The sequence below is a fragment of the Diceros bicornis genome, chromosome 2 (assembly GCF_020826845.1).
Source record: "Diceros bicornis minor isolate mBicDic1 chromosome 2, mDicBic1.mat.cur, whole genome shotgun sequence".
In the NCBI taxonomy this organism is placed as follows: Eukaryota; Metazoa; Chordata; class Mammalia; order Perissodactyla; family Rhinocerotidae; genus Diceros; species Diceros bicornis.
The window spans coordinates 21,025,343-21,041,822 of record NC_080741.1 but is presented as its reverse complement, the minus strand read 5'-3'; the positions used below and the strand labels follow the sequence as shown (position 1 = coordinate 21,041,822).

Below are 16,480 nucleotides of genomic sequence, written 5' to 3'. Positions count from 1 at the left end.
CTAATTTGTTTTTGCATTGTTGAGAATTTAAGCTTGATTGTTCTAAGTAGCACTAGTAATTTTAAAATATATGTTTCTTATATGCAATATAATTTGTTTTGCTATGTTAGACCCCTGGGATATGTGGGAAATATGATGAGAGGCACGATTATATTGCTCACTTTTACTCTGGGTGGATAATTGGTGGAAGACATTTTCTGAAATACTAAAGCGTATAACTGCAGAGGACTTATGCTGTCTAATTGGGTCTTTAGAAACAGCATTTGAAAGCAGTAATATTTTTGTCTAGTGGTATGGAAAATCACTTTTCTGAGGCTTTTCCCTCTTTGTCTTTAACTTTATGGATTTAAGAAAGGTAAATCCTTTCTACACAAGAGACGAATATTAAATACATTCATATACCTGTTTCTTGGTAGTTGCATCTTAAATAACATCTAAAACTTGAGTTTCTGCTTTCAGAATGTTTTAAGAGAGTATCCTAAAGTAGATGGATTCTTAGATGTTGCTTTTGTTTCTTCATCTCTCAGGAAAAGGAGCAAGACTAGTAAAGCTGGTGCTCATATTGTCTGTTGAGGTGGGAGGGAGTGGTGGTGTCTCGCTGGGTCTCCGTACTTTATGGCCACATAAGAATGATTTGGCTCATAGTAAAAGATTATACAATTCTTAAAAACGTGTGGGGGTTTTCTGGCTCATGATAATCAAGAGGCCATTTTCATCAGTTTCTCATGACCATAACATTTTTTCTTTTTTCATACTTAAACATTTTTTAAGAAGAACTTGTAAATAACCTAGAAATTTTCAAAGGCAGTTGACCATTTTGAAATATATAGATCATCTTCGTATTCCTTTTTACAGTTAGTGTCCTCCTTTGATTTGGTATATTAACGTCTTAGGGATGTGAAACAAAAATGGATTCAAATCGTGCTTTAACCACTAAACATTGTGTGACTTTAAGCAAATTACTTCACTTTTCTGAGGCTCTGTTTCCTCATTTATAAATTGGGATTGATAATACTTAGCTTACATAGTGAAGAGGGTTAGATGAGAAACCCTGTATAAATTCTCTTGGGAGAGAGGAAGGATAGGGTTTAAGCACATGTGCTGTGGAGCCAGGCAACCTGATTTGATTGCTGGATCCCCAAATCACTTCCCGTGATTTGGCCTTGTGCAAATTATTAAAGCTTTTTGTGCTTTAATTTCTTCATCTATAAAATAAGGATAATGATAAAACCTACCTTATGAGGTTGTTGTAAGCATTTGTAACAGTGTCTAGGATATAGTAAGTACTCAGTAAATGTTAATTTTAAATGGCCTAGCCCAGTGTTTGCATACTAATATGCAACCTAGCATTAATGTTGTTTATGTCAGTTGAATGTTGAAAAGGGGAACAGTAGTGACCAAAATGCTCTGTATGTAGTTGTCGTTATTAGTTAGGGAATGGGTGGAGTTAAGTATAGAATTTTCTGTAGTGTTATGGCTTTAAGCCCATAGAGAAAGTTGGAGCTCTACCAAGAAGCCAGGGACAGTGTAGAGACAGGCTTGGATTTGAATCCTGACAGGTAATTTTTTTCCTCTCCTAAAAATCTGATGAGTTACTATGCTTTTAAGCTTTCTCAGCTTCTAAGTTTTCCCGTCTATAAATGGGATAATGCCCTCTTGGAGGGTTGGTGTGAGGAATAAGTGAAGCCTGATATGTGAAGTTGCCATAACAATGGTTGACACACAGTTAGCATGCTTGAGTGATTGAGTGATTGCTGCTGTTTCTTACAAACAGAGAATCCTCCAGCAGGTATGTAGATAAGTTATGTCTCTAGGTACGTACAGGGTAGAATTGATAGTGGCTCCCTGGAGCGGTAGCATGAAGGTTCTTGGGTAGTGTGCCATGTCTGCAATGGTTGTTGGAGGGAATAACTTCATCCATGTGGTTCCTTTCAGCAATGGTGGTAATTTTTCTTTGGCACTTCAGTTTCTATTCTTCTGGACCTTTCTCCTATGGCCCACTTAAACTTTCTCAGCAAAGTTGGACCAATTTTTAGCTTTGGCCTCCAGGATGCTTCAGGAATACTTCCTGTCAGTCACTGGAAGTATTTGAAGTGTTAATCTCCTGAAATTTCAGGGACTGGTTTTAGACATCCATTTGTGGGTTAGGGTTTGTCCACATCCTTTGGAACTCTTTTTTGCACATTTATCACAAATCTAAACAGATACCACTTAGGAATCTGAGACGCACAAGTAAATGATTCTCTTTTTTTGGTATTTTAGAAATTATTTGTGTGTTTAAAGGGATGGCTTATTAGAAAAGATATTTCTAGCTGGAGAATTTTGCACATAGTTCCTCCTTTCCAGTAATGAATTTTTTTTCTTTGGAATAAATTTGGCCTTTCCCATAGAAAAAACAATAGAAATTTAATGCACATGTTTGAAACTATTTAATGTAGTCTTAAATGTTTCTTTGACTAACAGATAGAAATGTAATAATCTTCATGATTTCAGGACATGCTTAATTTAAGGTTGTAGGCAGAGCTAATAGGTGCAGAATAAATTACCCCTTCTCTTTGTATAGCATTTGAAAATGATAGTAGGTTTATTTACACTTCACTTTTTAAAATAGTTTCTTATTCAAGTTCAAATTGTTAATCATCTAGAAATGTCTCAAGAAAAGATTGTGTTAGGATAGTTGGAGGAACTATAAGGAAAAAAGGAAGAGAAACCACCCTAATTGTATTCCTTTAACTAGAAATAGGAAATCAGATTATAAAAATATTTTCTATCTTTAGATCTGGGAAATGTAATTTATTTTGTTTGCAGTTTTGTCAGTAAAATAATATTCTTAATCAGTGTTTCTAGAAAAGTGTTGAAACTGAAAGAGACTGTATGCAACAGCATTTTATAAACTGTAGTAATTTAACCCAGAGGAAGGACGCTGTAGAGATTATTTGTAAGCAATAGCCTTCTGACAATTGAATCCTAAATACTTGATTTGTCTTAATGTTTTTATCATTCATTTAGTGTCAACAGAATTCAACTCTGTTAGCTGAAGCAGTATCAGTCAAAATAGTTTCCTAGGGAACACTATTGGGGCTCAAGGCTGATTTTCTTTTGAGATTTTGGTTAACCACAATCTGTTTAACAAGATTAAATTTAGTTTTAGGTTAAATAGCTTAATGCTAAAGTTAGCTGGGGTGAATTTTAAATTATACCATTGTTACATGCAACACCTTAAAAGTCTTTTAAGGATCAATTCAAGAGGTTCCCCCATATTTACGTTGTTAAAAGACAAATTCTTTTTATAATGATTTCAGGCATCGGTTGTGACAAGATTATCTTTATGATTTTCATATGGACAAGTATTGGTAAAAGGCAGTACAATAAAAACTGGTTGGGTGAGCTCCAGGTTAATGCTATCATTTCATACAGGAAAGGATTTCCCAGAAAAAAAAAAAAATGTCAGGCTAAATTAATGCATTTCCTCTTGAATTTTGTATGCCTGATATTTATGTGCATTTGTTACTGTGTCTTCTGTCTTTGTGGCTTTAAGTTACTATTGACAAAGATATACATTTTAGACATACAATGAAATTACTCAGATTGTGTTGATTAGTTTAGGCTAAGCTTATTGGATACATTTAGAAAAAATTTGAACGAAATGTTACAAGGTAATAGATTATAGAGAGAGAAGGACAGTAACAGCAGGGGTCAAACCGTCACCTTAAAGTGGCTGTAACTGGGTATCTAATTGAACTTCAATCTCTGCTTTTTCTTTCTGCTTCATATATTAGAACGTGTATGAATTGGAATTATTTCATATGCCTGTTAATTATAATTCTTTGCTTAAGTAAGGCCTTTTGGCTTGACTTTTGATCATTTCATAAAGGTGCTGACCTAAACTTGTGTCCCTCAAGAGGAAATACAGCAATTGAGCATGACATATTCTTTATTCTCTCAGAAAACTCAGAGACATTGAAGCATCCTTGTAGAAATTATTTTCATTTATTTATTTACTTTCTTAAAATGAATGACCTGATAAAGTTGGAATAGCCTAGGACCCTGACACTAAATATATTTGCCACTCTGTACTGTTTGATGTTCAGCCCTTCACAGGAAAAAATAACTGAAGCAGAAATATTTAGGATGTCACTCATCATACTTTTCTTGAATATTGTCTTCTAAAACTGTTAAGTATAAATTAAAACTTGTGATTAGGTTGTGAATTTTAGGTACTGGATTTAAAGTTATCTCGATTGTGGTGTCTTAAAGTCAAAAAGGATAAAGCATTCCCTGAAAACCATTAATGCAATGAAGTTCTGTTCTCTGCCTAAGAGAGAGATCAACTTAAAAACAGATCTTGGATTTCCTCTAATCTTAAATCAGAGCCTTTTATTTGCAGTATAAATAGGTTAGCTCTATATTCATATATGTTATGAATATATGATATATGTGCCCTTTTATGCAATTATTTCACTAGATTTTGTTTGACTATCTGTTGTAGAGTTTCCCTAGTGGAGTGTTCGCTTTACCTACCTTTGTCTGGGTTTGTACATTGGGAGGGGCAGAAATGCTAGTTAGTTCAAGCTTTCTTGAGGAATTTTACTTCACTTCTCTATTGCGCGTCAGTTCGACATTCCCTTGGAGCAGGCAAAATCGGTTCATGGCACAAGTGCCAGAAATAGCATGCAAGCCACTTTTTAATGGCATGCAAGCTAATCTCTGCTATGTCCTTTTCTTAATGCTCGTCAGGGTTGCTATTTACTGAGAGTTAACATCTGGCTGTGATCAGATGGGAAATTTCAGTTACCTTTCCCACTCCAGGAAAAGAGGGTGTGGTTTTGCTGACCAGTCTGAGGTCTGTCAGCTCCCTACCCTCAAGGTTGGTAGTTCAGTTATGATATCTTGATATATACCATTAATTTATGTGAGGGACCAAGAGAGATTAGTTCCTTCTCATTTCTTCTGTTAGTAGAAAAAAGAAGGGGTATTGGGCTTGAATATATATTAGAATAATGGAAATGGAGAGTAGAGATGGGTAAAAGAGATATTTTAGGGGCCAGCCTGGTGGCGCAAGCAATTAAGTGCGTGCTCCGCTGCAGCGGCCAAGGGTTCGTCGGTTCGGATCCCGGGCGCGCACCGACGCAGTGCTTGGCAAGCCATGCTGTGGCGGTGTCCCATAGAAAGTGGAGGAAGATGGGCATGGATGTTAGCCCAGGGCCAGTCTTCCTCAGCAAAAAAAAAAAAAAGGATTGGCAGATGTTAGCACAGGGCTGATCTCCTTACAAAAAAAAAAAAAAAGAGATATTAATCCTCTGAAAAACTAGCAGAACTTGGGCAGTGACTAGATGTAGGGGATGAAGGGGAAGGTTGAGTCAGAAATGACTATGAGCTGTTGAGCCAGCATAAGTGGGTGAGTGGAGGTGCCACTGACTTGGTTGGAGGAGTTAACTGATGTGGGGGCTGGCCGAGGGGGGTATGTTGAAGATAATGCTGTCATGGCACGCGTGTCATAGGTCTGTGTGTGGAGAGAGGTTTGTTTTAAAATTGACCAGTAGGTCTGAAAGACCCCAGAATTCAAAGTGAGCTCTTGAGGGCAAAGACCCTCAGTTGTCCCTAATTCAACTTGAACAGAATCCGGCATGTAGCTGTTGTCCATTAAATGAAAATGCTGGCTTCTTCACTCTAACTCAGTGGTTCTCAGGTGGGGGCAGTCTTGCCCTCCAGGGTACATTTGGCAATGTCTAGAGATGTTTTTGTTTATCACAACGGGGGGCGGGGGTGTGCTACTGGCCTCCAGTGGGCAGAGGCCAGGCATGCTGGTAAACATGCTATGATACACAAGATGGTCCCTCCACTCCAAACAAATGTCAGTGGTGCTGAGATTGAGAAACATTTTTCTAACCAAAGGCAAGGTTTCCTCATTTGTAAAGGGATGATGGTGACTCTTCCTTAGGCTTGTTAGGATTAAATAGGTCAAGATGGGCAAGTGCCTAGCATGAAAGAGCTGCTCAGGAAATGCTAATTTCCCTTACCTTGGTGGATGAATAGATATGGGAAATTATTTTTGTTTGTCATCGGTCTCTTAAACAACTTCTAGTTTCAAGGCTTCATTATTTTTCTGAGAGGTGAGTGGGATGGCTGGGAAACCTATAGTAGCTTTTATAATCTTAATGCTTGTCTCGTGTTTTCATCAAATTATGATTTGGACTCTACTTTGGTTTGGGTTTTGAATATTTCATCATTTGTAACTAGCGGTAAGCAAAATGTGGAAATCTAGATTAAAAGTTTTACCTAATCAATGAGATTAAACTCATAATTTTACTTGCTCTCAGAACTTTTACTATATGAAAGCGATTTCATTGTTCTTTGAAGTTAAGACCGAAGTGTTCTATTTCTCTTAGAAAATGCCAAACCTCCTATGTTTGTAATGCCCTTTCCCTTTTTATCTCTTTACAAAATTTCAAGTAGACTCCTCTGAAGTCAGCACTCTTCCTCAGATTTACTTATTATGGTCTTCATTAGGTGCTTTCTTGTGCTTGTCAAGTACCTTTTTACTCTCGTTTGTAGAGTGTGGACATTACCACCAGCTCTTTCATTCATTTTAGAGACAGGACACGTATATTTTCAATTCTTATACAAGCGACTATTTCCTTGGAAATGCATTTTAGTCATAGCTTTACTGTATTTAATGTTTACGTATATGTGCATAGTTGTGTGGCATTCTCATTTTTAAGGAGTCCTTTGATGCTCTCTCTTTCCTTTTAGGAAAAAGACCAGTTCAGTTTTCATATACTTTAATTTCCCCATCTGTAATGTGGGATTAATAGGTTAAAGGTACTTGAGTTAAGTGAACTATTTATTGGCCCTTTACTAATGTTTCTTTTATTAATAGCAGGTGGAATTTAGAAATAACAGTCTTTCTGTTTTTCATATTAAACTAAGATTATTTAAACATAAAACTCACTAAAATAGTTGGTTAGAAAAATTAAGTAACTTTTGGGGAAAACCACTTAAAATGGGAAATAATGTATAAGTGATAATGGAGTACGTTTTATGGCATCAAAGAAGTTCTCATTCAGCTTAAACCTATAGGATTCAAAGTTGTTAGCTTTTGATGATATGAAGTCATATCTGACTACACTTTGCCATAGCCTGTAAAATTAAGCCCACCAATTAACTGCTGTATGAAATGAATGCCATTGACATATGGAGGAACCAGGAGAAGGAATGAAGGAAATCTGCATTTGTTTCTGCAGTTGAATTACTGGCTAGTCCTTACATTTCAAGGAAAGTGATGTCTTTAACAAAGGAGGACCACTGTCTTTTTAAAAACTTTCTTTTTTACTCTCATATAGCTAGTAAAATAATTGTTGCTAGCTGAAGGCTTTAAAAAACAGTAGTTGTGGGGCCGGCCTGGTGGTGTAGTGGTTAAATTCACACGCTCTGCTTCAGCAGCCTGGGGTTCGTGAGTTTGGATCCCAGGTGCAGACCTACACACGTCTCATCAGGTCGTGCTGTGGCAGCATCCTGTATGCAAGGTAGATGAAGATTCCTCACAACTGCCCCCTCCCCCCCCAAAAAAAAACAGTAGTTGCATGTTTAATGTAGGGTAGCAATAGAATGGGCAGATTTAAAAAATATGTAGATGATATGATACCCCCTTCTGCCATCCTTGTACCAAATTACTCAGGACTTGGAATAATTTATACAAACTGATATATCAATAAATGAAATATTATACCCACCTTTTAACTTGCTGATGAAAAAAAAAAAAATGCCAAATTCTTTCCAGGTGTTACTAATTGTTTACTTGTTTAACTTCCAATTATAGAACAAAGATTTTCTTTCAGATGTTTTTCTAAAGTCTTTTAAACTTTTTAATTGAAATAATTTTAGACTTACATCAAAGGTACAAAATTAGTATAAAGAGTTCCCATATACCCTTTCCCCAGTTTCCCCTAATGTTAACATCTTATATAACCACAGTATAATGATCAGAACCAAGAAATTCACATTTATAAACTATTCTTTTACTGGTTCAGAATCCAATTCAGGATTCCATCTTGCATTTAGTTATCATATCTTGTTAGTCTCTGCCCATCTATTAAGTTCCCCAGTCATTTTTTCATGTTTCATGGTCTTGATACTTTTGAACAGTACTGGTCAGTTATTTATTTATTTATTTATTTCCCCAAAGCCCCAATAGATGCATGTTGTAGTTGCACATTCTTCTAGTTGCCGTATGTGGGATGTGGCCTCAGCATGGCTGGAGAAGTAGTGCAGTGGTGCATGCCCGGGATCCGAACCCGGGCTGCCAGTAGTGGAGCGCGTGCACTTAACTGCTAAGCCACGGGGCCAGCCCCAGTTATTTTTTTTAGAATGTCCCTCTGGCCTGGCCCTGTGGCATAGTGGTTCAGTTTGGCACGTTCTGCTTTGGCGGCCTTGGTTCGTGGGTTTGGATCGTGGGTGTGGACCTGTACCACTCATCAGCCATGCTGTGGTGGTGACCCACAAACAAAATAGAGGACGATTAGCACAGATGTTAGTTCAGGGCTAGTCTTCCTCAAGTGAAAAAAGAGGAAGGTTGGCAACGGATGTTAGCTCAGGGCGAACCTTCCTCAGCAAAGAGAAAAAAAAAAGATTGTCCCTCAATTGGATTTGTCTGATGTTTAGTCATGATTAGTTTGTCTTATGACTGGTCACGTTGACTGTGGTCACTGGTTAAGGTGATGTCTATCAGGTTTCTCCACTATAAAGTTACTGTTTTATCCTTTGTAATTAATAATAAATGTAATTTTTCCATTGTAATATAATAATTTTTTTGTAATTAATACTTTCCTCTTGTAGGGAGGTATATTGAAACTGCAGATATCCTGCATCTCATCATACTTTTCATGGGCCAACTTTTCTATCTGTCAGTGGTTCTTGCTGGCAGCAGTTAGTACTGTGGTGTTTGCTTAATGTTGATTTTCTGTTTCCCTCATTCCTTCTATATTTATTAATTGGAATTCTACTGTTAAGGAAGAACTGTCTCTTTTCCTCCATTTATTAATTGTCTAATTATTTACATGGATTTGTGGATACTTATTTTACGTATGGGTTAAAATCTAATACATTGTTGCTCAAATCCTTCTAGCTTTGGTATTGAGAGCACTTGCAAATTTGCTCTTGTGTCTTTTCTACAATGCCCCCATCCTTTTATGAGGACTAATTTACTTTCTGGTACCACAAGATGCTTCAGGTGCATCTCATATTTTTCCTGTTTGCACCAGCCGTGGAATCAACCATTTCTCCAGAGCAGGCAGGTTCACTTTATTGGAGAATGGTAGTTAGAAACCAAGATCTGGGTGCCAGGTGTGCTCTGTTCTATTGGGGTGTCATTGTTTCTAGGTCCTCTGAGTAGATAGAGCTAGCAAATTTATGTAATATACATACACATATATTTTTATTTCCTTATTTATTCATCTATATAAGTATAAATTAAAAACCCTGAGTTCATACTTATGCTGCCAGTTCCAATCCCATACCTCAGCGTTCATTCTAGTCTTTTTTTTTTCCTAGCCTTTTCCCTTTCCTTGTTACCTTCTTCTCCAAAGGTGAGAAGCCTGGTTCTCATCCACAATATCTTTACTTATTTGTTCAATCCTAGCGCACACACACAAAAGTAGTTTCAGAATTGCTAACCTATTCCCCTGTGAGAAACACATTTTTAAACTAGAGTATAGTATTTTTCTTTAGCTTTACAGTACACCTTCAAAATCTGTTTTCCAAAGTTAGATTAGTTCTTTTCTTCCTTACGTACTTCTGGCCTGTTCTGTTATTCATTTGTAATAAGATTAAGTTCATTTATTTACTGTTTGTATTCAATTTCAGGTTCTTCCCACATCCTGTTTGATTTTAATATCTTAAATCTTTTTGAAGTAAATGGTAACCATGTCCCTCCTCTATTTATCTGTAATGAAGATCTGTTCTTAAAAGGACTAGCTGTAATTGCTGTGGCAGTTCACTTGAAAGGAGCTGTGCTATGGTGATCATTCTCTTGGGCTTGCTCTCCTTAGTTACAGGTCTCATTTCTACATCTTCTACACTTTGGAGTTTATTCCATCCATGATCCCATAACTATAAATACTTGAAATCAGTCCCCCAACTAAATTTTCTTTGTTCTGTATGAATAGTTTTAGACCCAAAGTTACCTACAGACTGAATACTATTTCTCTTATTGCTGGAGTAAAGCATGAATTAATTGATTTTGCAGATCCTGTCCTTTACTGTTTTTTTTTTTTTTTTTTTGAAATATAATACACATACCATAAAATTTGCCATTTTAAAGTGCACAGTTGGGGGCCTGCCCCGTGGCTTAGTGGTTGGGTGCGCACACTCCGCTGCTGGTGGCCTGGGTTTGGATCCCGGGCACACAGCGATGCGCTGCTTCTCCGGTCATGCTGAGGCCGCGTCCCACATACAGCAACTAGAAGAATGTGCAACTATCACGTACAACTATTTACTGGGGCTTTGGGGAAAAGGAAAAAAAAAAAAGGAGGAGGATTGGCAATAGATGTTAGCTCAGAGCCGGTCTTCCTCAGCAAAAAGAGGAGGATTAGCATGGATGTTAGCTCAGGGCTGATCTTCCTCACAAAAAAAATAAATAAATAAAAATAAAGTGCACAATTGGTGGTTTTTAGTATATTCACAAGGTTATGCATTGATCTGATTCCATAACATTTCCATCACCCCAAAAAGAAACTCCTTACCCGTTTGCAATCGCTTCTTGTTCTCTGCTTTCCCCAGTCTCTGCCAACTACTAATCCACTTTTTGTCTCTATGGATTTGCCTGCTCTGAGTAGTTCATGTAAATGAAATCATACAATATGTGACCTTTTGTGTCTGATTTCTTTCACTTTAGCATGTTTTCAACATTCAGCCATGTTATAGCATGTATCATTTCATTCTTTTTTTGGTGAAATAATATTCCATGGTATAGATGTACCACGTTTTGTTTGTCCATTCATTAGTTGATGGACATTTGAGTTGTTTCTCCCCTTTGGCTATTATGAATAATACTGATGTGAACGTTTATCTACGAGTTTTTGTGTGAATGTATGTTTTTGGTTCTTTTGGGTGTGTACTTAGCAGTGGAAGTGCTGGGTTATATAGTAATTCTATGTTTCATTTATTGTGGAACCCCTACAGAGGTTGTACCGTTTTTCATTCCCACCAGCAATGTATGAGGGTTCCAGTTAATTTCTCCACATCCTCTGCAACACTTATTCTCTGTTTTGTTTGTTTTTTAATTGCTGTCCTGGGGGTATAAAATGGTATCCTGTTGTGGTTTTGGTTTGTATTTCCCTAACGACTAATGATATCAAGCATCTTTTCATGTGCTTATTGACTATTTGCATATCTTTGGAGAAATGCTTATTCAAATCCTTTGCCCCTTTTGTAATTTTGTTACTTGCTTTTTTATTGTTGTTATAAGATCCTTTCTATATTCTGGATACTGGATAGGAATATATCCTATACCTATACTTGCACAAGCATACAAAGAGATTTGTGCAAGGGTATTTACTGCAGCATTTATAAGACCCTTTTCAGACATGATTTGCAAATATTTCTGCCATTCTATAGGTTGTCTTTTCACTTGCATGATGGTGTCTCTTGTAGGTGACTTTGATGAAGTCCAATTTATTTATTTTTTCTTTTGTTGTTGGTGCTTTAGATGTTATATCTAAGAAACCACTGCCTGATTCAAGGAGACAAGGATCTATGTTTTATTCTAAGAATTTTATAGTTTAGCTTTCACATTTTAGCCATTTTTAGTTAATTTTTGTATATAGTGTGAGCTGAGGGTCCCACTTCATTCTTTTGCATGAAATATCCAGTTATCTCAGCACCATTTGTTGAAGACTATTCTTTCTCCATTTATTTATCTTCATACTCTTGTTAAAAATAAATTGACCCTAGATATATGGGTTTATTTCTAGACTCTCAATCTATTACATTGATCTATATGTCTTTCCTGATGCCAGTACCACATTGTTTGGATTTCTGTAGCTTTTCTAGTAAGTTTTGAAACTGGGGAGTATGAGTTGACCAACTTTGTTTTTCTTTTTCAAGATTGTTTTGTCTATTCTGAGTCCCTTGCATTTCCATATGAATTTTAGAATCAGCTTATCCATTTCTGTAAAAAAGGCAGTTGGCATTTTCATAGGCATTGCATTGAATTGTCCTTTACTTTGAAGATGTAATATTCTTATGTAGGTACAAACATAAGAAGACCTTTTTGAACATTTGGGTGTCATTTTATTATAGGTAACTGTACAAGATGGCTTTAAAAGTTTGAGTTAGTCATATTTGTTCCCCCTTTCTTTGCCCTCCTCTCCAGAGAATAACTTAGTGGGGGAAGAGAGGTATTATTCAATAAATAGTATAGGGACACTTAGCTCACTTTTAGGAAATAAATGTAAAGCTGGAATGAGGAATGCTTTTTAAAAAACTAAGCAGGAGATGAAATCCAAAAACCATAATGGAAAAGATTGAAATGCTTCGTCATATAAAATTTTAAAAAGGAAGAAAAAGAAAATCAGTAGACAAACTGCAAACCAATGATAAAAACACTTGAAACAGATGACAAAAGGCTACTTTCCTACAGAAGGCTCTTTACATCTATGAAAAATAGCCAATAACTTGGAGGAGAAAATAGCTAAAGGATGTAAACAAGTGTTTCACAGAAAAGGTTGCAAATGGCCAAAAGATATGTGAAAAGGTGCTCGAGGTCAGTAATGAGGAAATGCAAATTAAAATAACCATTTTCCACTCATCAAACCGGCAGAAATTAAAAAATGTGGTGATGCTGGGGCCGGCCCGGTGGCGCAAGCGGTTAAGTGCGCGCGCTCCGCTGCGGCGGCCCCGGGTTCGCTTGTTCGGATCCCGGGCGCGCACCGACGCACTGCTTGGTAAGCCATGCTGTGGCGGCGTCCCATATAAAGTGGAGGAAGATAGGCACCGATGTTAGCCCAGGGCCGTCTTCCTCAGCAAAAAAGGAGGAGGATTGGCGGATGTTAGCTCAGGGCTGATCTCCTCACAAAAAAAAAAAAAAAAAAAAAAAATGTGGTGATGCTTAGTTGTGGTTAGATTATAGGGAAAATAGAAGCTTCTGACTGTCGTTGGGAGTTCATTTGACACAGTCCCTTTGGAGAGCAGTTTAGCAATAGCTGTCAGAATAAAAAATACACACACCCACCAGTTCCACATACAGGAATGTGTCTTGTACCTGTACTTGCACAAGCATACAAAGAGATTAGTACAAGGATGTTCATGACAGCAATATTTATCATAGCAAAAGATTGGACTAACCCAAATGTCTGTCATCAAGAGGACTAGTTAAATTGGGGTACTACCATATAATGAAATGCTCTGAACCATTAAAGAAAATGAGGCAGATCAATATGTTTGGTGAAATAGAAAGAAGTACAAGATATATTGAGTGAAAAAAGCAAGTTGTAGTGATGTGGTTCCATTTGTAATTAAAAAACAACAAACAAAACCCTTGTAACATACCTGTGTAGCAAATGCCTGGCGGTATACACAGAAACGGTTAACAGAGGTTACTTCTGGGCAGTAGGACTGGAGAGGTGGGCTAATTACATTAAACCCTTTCTTATTACGTGACGCTTTAAAATCAATGAGCAGATTTTTATTTTTAAAAAATCATTAAAAATGACTTAGTATTATTAAAAAATTATACTACTATTTAGGAATACGAGATTTATTTTTTCTGTCAAGTTGATTATTTAGTATGTGATCCCTGTTGGTCTCCAGAAGTAAATGCGTTTTTTGGTGATTTGTATTGCTCTACTGAAAATGGATTAGAATTAGCTCTTGGATACAAATGTTTAATAACATTTAGAACCTTCTGTTTTATTCCCAAGCATTGTAAGTAATGGAGAAAAAATATGATTTGTGATTGTGATTGTGACCATGATGCTAGTTTTTGATTTCTCAAATGAGGAATATTGAATTGCTGGTCTACATCGGAGCCTGATTATGCCACTGTTCTCTGGGTCCGTGTTCTGGAACTTACAGTTGGGTGTGGAAGGTAACCATTTCACAGTATCTTCCTTAAGAGAAGTTCCTATTTCACTGTCGGAAAACTTATTACCACAGGCAATAAGGAGGCAATGATATCTGCTTGCACTTTGCCAAACCATTCCTAGAATCTTAGAGTGGAAGGAACCAACTTCTCACTGCATATAAAAATCACCAATATTCTCTCCTAGAAAGTTTTTGATGATTGGAAACTCTGTACGTTTGTTTGTTGATGCTAGTTCTGTTCTTAATCTTGGCAGACTGTCGTGTTTCATATAACAGTCCTTAAAATATTTGGGGATGCCTGTCATATCCTTTATTTAGAAACTTTTATTGAGATCCAATTAATGATCATGCATTGCCCTTCATAATTCTCTTCTCGAGGCCAAATATTCCTAATTTATTCCACCAGTCTTCTTAAAACCTCATTTCCAAAATGTCACCATAGGATGCCACACTTTGGAGCAGGCCCTAATGATGCTGTAAACTGAATATAGAATCCTCAAGGTGTGGTTGGATCTTCCAGTACACTGGGGCCATTACTTCCTTGGTCTAAAAGCTGTACTCATAATGCAGTTTAAGATGATGTTTACCTTTTTAGCAGTAGGGTTACATGGAGAATAATTTTACAGCTTTTTAAAAGGTCAACTTACACATGTTTTTATCTGAATTGTTATTCTAGAGCCTTAGCATCTGGTACCTTAGTTGTTGGTTTTTGAGTTTTTGTTTTTACATCTATCTCTAATAAGTACATACATGCTTTTGTAAATGTGAAGGTGGTGGTATATTGCCTCTCATACTCATTGGTTCAGCTGATAAGCTCATTTGAATTATGAGGCAAAGTGGCACCCTTCTTCAGCTTTGAGTTGTCATTCTGGATTAGAATGCTATTTAGGTATTTGTCTGAGTTATTGATAAAACATTAAACAGAAGAGAGCCTAGTGGCATGCCTAATGGTACTGAGTTATTAATACTGTTCGCTCACCTCACCAGAAATCTACCCAGTTTAGCTTATGTATTTTCATTTTAGTCATGTGACAGAATTTATAAAATGTTTTGCTGGCATCAGAAGACTACAATCTTAGTATTCTAATCTTGTGAGATTTTTTTAGACAGACGTTGGTTTTAAATGGTCGTTGTTTTCTCCTTTTCACAATTTTCAAAAATCATCTGCTGTACCTAGGACTTTTTTGGGTGTATGCGTGGAGGGAGGAGGGTGAGAAACTTCTTTGCCACCAGGGTTACTTTTGGTTAAAAAGAAGCTTTGTTCTTAAATTTTTTTTTTTTTTAATTTTTTTTTTTCTTGGTGAGAAAGATCAGCCCTGCACTAATATCCATGCCAGTCCTCCTCTTTTTGCTGAGGAAGACCGGCCCGGAGGTAACATCTATTGCCAATCCTCCTCCTTTTTTCCCCTTTTTCTCCCCAAGGCCCCAGTAGATAGTTGTATGTCATAGTTGCACATCCTTCTAGTTGCTGTATGTGGGACGCTGCCTCAGCATGGCCGGACAAGTGGTGCATTGGTGTGCACCTGGGATCTGAACCCCGGGCCGCCAGTAGTGGAGCACGCGCACTTAACTGCTAAACCCTGGGACTGGCCCCTAAATTTTTTTTTTTAAAAACGGCTTTACTGAGCTATAAATTCAGATACCATCCAATTCACCCATTTAAAGTATACAATTCAGTGGTTTATGATATATTACATTAATTTTTTAAAAAATTGTAAATACATATATAACATAAATTTGCCATTTTAACCATTTTTTAAGTACACTGTTCAGTGACATTAAGTACAATCACAGTGTTGTGCAGTCATCACCACTATTTCCAAAACTTTTTTATCATTCCAAAGTGAAACTTAGTACCCATTAAACACTACCTCTCCATTCCTCCCTTCTTCCAGCCACAGGTAGCTTCTAATCTGCTTTCTGTTTCTATGAATTTGCCTATTCTAGGTACATCATATAAGTGGAATCATGCAATATTTATGTGACTGGCTTATTTCACTTAGCATGATGTCCTCAAAGTTCATCCATACTGTAGCATACTTCAGAATTTCCTTTCAAGACTGGCTGATAAGAAGGGACTTCTGTTATTTTGCTATTTGTTTTCTATATGCCGTATAGCTTTTTTGTGCCTTATTTTATGCATTACTGCCTTCTTGTGTGTTCAGTTGATTTTTTTGTAGTGAAATGTTTAAATTCCTATTTCATTGCCTTTTGTGTATACTCTGTGGCTGTTTTCTTTGTGGTTATCATGAGGATTGCATTTAACATCCTGAAGTTATGACACTCCAATTTGGATTAATACCAGTTTATCTTCAATAACATACACAAACTCTGCTCTTTTACATCTCCACCCTCGCTTCTTTCAGTTGTTGATGTCCCAGAATTACATTTTTATACATTG

General features: G+C 36.9%; 1 protein-coding gene across 4 annotated transcripts in view; it reads left to right on the top strand.

Annotated features, from left to right (window-relative positions):
* The window catches only part of ATP2C1 (ATPase secretory pathway Ca2+ transporting 1), a 144,512-nt gene that overhangs the window by 24,413 nt on the left and 103,619 nt on the right, over window positions 1-16,480 (top strand). The gene's annotated exons all lie outside the window — the stretch shown is intronic.